Raw genomic sequence first — 6,000 nt, 5'->3', positions numbered from 1 at the left:
ATGTTCATTTTTCTTGTTTTCAGCTACACGGTGATATATGGGTTTTCTATTTGCGGCCCCTCAACTTCGCAATGTCCCTATGTTTATGATATATTAATGTTCCTCAGATCCTCATCGTCCTCTTCAGCAGTCACATTGTAGCACTCCAGCGCATAGCACAGCTAGGTGGTCCAATCTGGTTGAATCAAATCCAGGGGATCCTGTGGTATTCTAAAGATCGTTGCTTTGACCTCCTGCAGCAGTTCATAAATGCACTCAAATCCATCTTCAAAGATGAATGTCATCAAGAATCCCTATCTCAAAATATCCCATTTGTATGTGCCATGGCAGAGCTCTGTCTCCAAGTACCAATTCATAGGTATCACATCCAAGGTGTGATAGAACAGATGCACCCACTCCGGTTGCAGTTCTGCTCCATAAGCAATAGTCCGCTTGGCTAAGTGATCGTGTGGGTAACTCCTTCCATCATATTTCTCTGTCAATCGTACCTTTGGGCAACCAAACCACACCCTCATCATTCTTCTATATTCGCGCCATCCATTGAAGCTATCTTTATGCATACCCCATCATCTTGCAGGCGTAGCACGCAGTGCCAAGTCCAAGGATTGGAAGCGATGCTTCTCTGGAACTTCCCTTTCAAATGCATCCAGAAATTTATCAACGTCAGTTAACCCATCATAGTAAGGAAGAATTCTTACCTCCGATGATGCGCAAGGCAGTGATTTGGCCATCATGTTACATCGTAGCGTACATACTTCGTGCAACCTATTCTTCCAATGTTCCAATTCCTCATCTGAGTCTGATGTGCAGGAGCTTTCGCGGTCCCACATAAGACATCCATCAGCTATCAAATTCAACCAATCTTGATCTCGCGTTGTTATCTTATAAATCTGGTCGAAATATTCATCACTTTCGTAATCGCGAACTGGTTCAGTGTAGCGCAGTCCTTCTGCAAAGTCCAACATACTACTACGCGGAGCAATTTTATTTCAAATGATATCGTTCGTTTCTTCAAATAAATCACCAGGTTCATGTCGATAGCCCAGTCGATCCCAAGGAGCGCAGGGTAGGGATTACTGTCATCCACAATCTCTATCACTTCAAAATCGGCCAATGCGCTCGCGCCTTCGATATCGACTGTCACTCCCTGTAATCTTCCCATGGGGATAATCTTTTGTTTATTCACCATCCTCAATTGAATAGGAGACCACTGCAACATAGGTCTCCCCATTCTCTCCCATGTCTGTTTAGGCAAAACATTCGCGTCGGACCCTAGATCTAGAATGACTTGGTCCATTTCATACTCTCCTATCTGCATGGTGAGTCCCATCTCCCGCCCTGTTCTTGCCTTATGCTTACCAATCTTTCTGACTACGCGTGGTTCGTTAGAAGTGTTTTCTTCCCCAGCACACTTATTTATCAGCATCTATAAACCTTTCACAACCTTTCTATCGCACAACAGCTTCATACAGGTATCCAAGAAAGTAGTAAACATAGAAGGGTCCATCTCTTCAGCTTACTTTTCCTGACTTCCTGAGGTAGAGGCCTCAACAAAGCTTTTCTTTTCTTCCATAAAGGTTTCCTTCGCGCACTCCAAATCAAAGCCAACCTCCTTTTCTTGAGCTTTGCGGACCCATTCACCTTCTTCAAGATTCTTTCCCTTGTCTTCACCAGTCATCATTCCACTTTGCAGCACGATGTCCACATTAGGATCCTCTTCGCGGGGTTCGGACCTCATCATCTACAGATTATGGGTAGGCTACTGAGGTTGTGCCCCCTTTTTGCATATCTTAGCTAGTAACATAGGGCAGTCTTTTATCGCGTGGTCAAACTGAGTGCAATATTTGCACGACAGGTGCATCAGGTTTGTGCATTCTCGTGCGTAGTGTCCTGGTCCCCCACAGTTGTAGCAAATCACTTGTCCTCGACCTCTACCAAGTCCTCCTCCACCTCGGCCTCGCCTGCGCCCCTGAAATCCTCCTCACACTCCCCCAGCACCTTGATCTGGAGGCCAAGTTTCTACCTGCACTCTATATGCAAGCATTTTATCCATCATTAGCTCATAGCTACGATAGTTACGCTCATCATGACCCATCGATTGATAGAAGTTGCAGAAGAGTTGTTTCAGTGTCTGTACAAATTTCTATAGCAAGTGACAATTGTCTGTCACATGTTTTCCATCCACCTAACAGATAGCACACCATAGCACGGACCTTGTACTTGGCCCTGCTTGAGCTTCCAGACTCATAGGCATCGACGCTCCTGTTGCAACATAATTCATGAAGACTAGGCAATGATATTTGTCATGCCCCTCGCTTTTGCATTTCAGGCACCAAACTTCTTCTCACACCTCTGGCCGAACTTCTCTATCCTTCTTTAGACTTTGAAACTCTAGGCAAAGTTTCTACAACTGCGCGTGAATCTGATGAACCCCCAAATTAGCATCTTGCATCGACATTTCAGCAATCTCATTACAATATCCAGGGCTTCCGCCTGGGTCCCAATCTTTTCTTGCGATAAAGAAACCCTCAGATGAGGCAAGAGTGAAGCCACAAACCATTCACGGTGCTGCCCATCTGTAAGATTCATGTTGGCTTCGTGGATTGTGCACTTCAACCTCTGATCCAAATCCCAGGGTGTCTCACCAGGCTTCATCATGATCTCCTTGAATCCCACAATTAATTGAGCTTCAGACTTAGGCCTACTGAACTCCTTATTCAGCGTGGTCTGAATATCTGCTAATGAAGCCATCAGGTTATCAGTGTAGTACTTAATATACCATGTTAGCGCACGTTCCTGTAAAGAAGTGACAAACGTTGTTTTCTTCATCTGATCATCCGTTATACCCTAAGCCTGCCATACGGCCCTTACGACGAACCAAAACTAGTCTGTGTCCTCAGTTCCCGACCCCTTAAACACAGGAAATTTTACTAAATTCACCATATTGAACGGTGGCGGAGGTGATGGCGGTGTGGGCAAAGGTGTATGCGATGGAGGTGAAGATGGAGGTGGTGTGGCTGGATCGGGTATTCGCGAGAACCCTTGTCTTATCAATTGAGCAGTGCTCTATGGAGAAGCCTGTGCTATTTCCTCGTCGTCACTCAGAGGAGGTCCAATCAATGGCCTATATTCAAGGCCTATCTTCCCTCTGTCCCTGAAGATCTTTCCACTTTGCGTAGCTCCAAACATCAAGGTAACTTCATAACCCTCTTTTCACGCAAGAGCATCTTAATCCAAGTATTTAAAAACATTAAATACTTACCTCGTGGTCCCTTAAAGAAGCGGCGCTCTGCTTCGCTATAATTGACCGAAGTATCGACCGCAAACTCTGTCATGAATCCTCTTATGATAAGATCGAACCAGCAATTGACAACACGTGTGATCTTATCTTTCGAGGCTTCCAATCTCCGCACTAACTCCGGGGTCCACACTATCGAACCGTCAAGCCTCCACCTTCCTTGGTCATCTTCCAATTTAGCGATCCACTCGTATAATTCAACTAGGAAGGAACAAAAGAATATTTTGTGTATCTCTGTGTACAGATATTTGTCCAACCATTGTTCTTTTGTCAATTGCGGGTTCTTGTTCTCTTGCGTTGCGAATTCGTGGATCTTTCTATCCAACCAGTCTTCAATTTCCTTCTTAGTTGGATTCTAGTGATGCGACATCACACATCCCTTTATGCAGATCCTGGTCCCAACAATGGAACCATTTGTTGGCTTAGTGGGCCCTGACCCAAGTTCAGCGTTAATTAGCCAAGAAAATCCCTACACTACTAACCCTTTCTGCAACAATCCGCAGAGCGCTGACTAAAGTCTCACCTAAAGCAGTATGGGGGGATGTAGGAACCAAGTTTCTGCACCTTTCTGAAGGTTTGCGATCGTCCTTCGCGGACCCCAAACAGGTGATTTCTCTACTTACGCACTTATGTAAATGTTCTTACCTCTATATTTACCTTGATTGGCTTAAGTATCTGATAACTTCATGTACTAAGATATTATTTGCATAAACATATATTATTACTTGCATTCACATAACAAATTAAACATATGGATTCGCGCATCAATATAGCATTAATCATAAACCCAATATTCTTCATAACATAATCGCATGCATTCACAAAAGACGTAAATAGATCAACACATGTAATCCCAGAAAAATCCTCTTTATTAATGCTTCAGATCTTCTTTACATAGTCTAACTATCATGCATACACAATTGCAAGAGTCCGCGCACTCAGATATAGACTTCTACCCTAGGCCTCTGTGCAGACAGCTGCAGAGCCTCTTTCCTATGTTAAGACTCTTGGCTCTTAGCTTTTACTAACCCATTACATCAACATCCAAGAACTGAACTAAAAATTGCCTTAGACTCTTCCAAGACTGCCCTTTTTATAAAATCCCATGGTCCGCGGACCAAGGGTAGACCTCCTAAATCCGACATGACTTACATAAATGAAGGGCGGAAACCCTTTATGACACTTTACATCTTCGTGCTCCGCGACCATAAAATGTGGAGAATTTGCACTTTTTATACAAAAACTTGGGCTTTTCTGCCCCAAAACTTGGGTTTTTAACACCAAAATTGACTCTAGGAGACTCATTCCCAAGAGAGTGGAAGCACCCACTTATGCAGAGAATTCTAGAGATGGAAGGAATTTCACTAGATAATCTTACAGATTGATACATGATGCTAGAGATAATGTGGGAGCACCCACATCACAGTGTAGGAAGAGGAGGTCACCAAATTGGTACATTGGCTACATGGCTCTTATTAGTAAGAGTGTAGAGATTGAGTCGTCCTCATACGAGGAAGCAGTGCAACAACCAGTATGGGTTGATGCCATGTAGAGGAGTATGACTCCATCATCACAAATAATGTTTGGGAAGTGATCCCAAGACCAGCAGACAAGTCATTGGTGAGTTCCAGATGGCTTTACAAGGTAAAGCGAGCAGCAGATGGGAGTGTGGAGAAACACAAGGCCAGATCTGTGGCTAGATGGTTCTCTCAAGTGGAGGGAATTGATTACAAGGATATATTTTCTCCAGTAGCAAGGTACTCTTCAATAATATCTATTCTAGCATTTTCAGTGCAGATGGGATGGAAGATACATCAGATGGATGTGTAGACGGCCTTCCTCAATGGAATGATTGAGGAAGAAGTGTACATTAAGAAGATGGAAGGATTTGATACCTTCAACAGAGAGTCGCATGTGTGCAGACTCAAGCGAGCATTGTATGGATTGAAACAAGCACCTCGTGCTTGGTACACCAAGATTAACAATTATTTCACCAAGTTGGGGTTCACCAAAGCTGGAGCAAATGCGAACCTTTACCATAGTGTGGTTGAAGGTAAACTGTTGATTATAGTATTATATGTTGATGATTTAATTTTAACAGGTGATGAGAAGCTAGTAAAATCTTGCAAAGAGGATCTTGAAAGAGAATTAGAGATGAAGGACCTGGGGCTTATGCATCATTTCCTTGGTATGGAAGTATGGAAAGGAGATGAGGAATTTTTTGTCTCTCAGGGCAAGTATGCCAATGCGATACTGAAAAAATTCCACATGGAGAGTAGAAAACCCATGGAGACTCCTCTAGTAGGGAATTGGAGGAAGGAAGGTGCTACATCAGGTGAAGTAGTGGAGGATACTATTTACAGGCATCTTGTGGGTTCACTTATGTATTTGGTGAACACACGACCAGACATATGTTTTGAAATTAACCAACTCTGTCAAGTAATGGTTAATCCAACCAAACTCTATTGGAAGGCAGTTAAACATGTGTTGAGATACCTCAGAGGCACCACTCAATTTGGTCTTTGGTACAGACAGATAGAGGGAGTGAAGCTTCAAGGCTTCACAGATGCAGATTGGGCAGGGAGTCCATCCAACAAGAAGAGCACATCAGGGGGAATCTTCAGTATTGGGCCAGCAACAGTTTCTTGGTACAACAGGGAGCAAAGATCAGTTTCACTTAGTTTGATAGAAGCAGAGTACAT

Source organism: Pinus tabuliformis, chromosome 3_1, assembly GCF_031772625.1.
Source record: "Pinus tabuliformis cultivar Carrire ecotype Pingquan chromosome 3_1, CPIR1, whole genome shotgun sequence".
Classification (NCBI taxonomy): domain Eukaryota; kingdom Viridiplantae; phylum Streptophyta; class Pinopsida; order Pinales; family Pinaceae; genus Pinus; species Pinus tabuliformis.
This window is presented reverse-complemented; position numbering follows the sequence as displayed.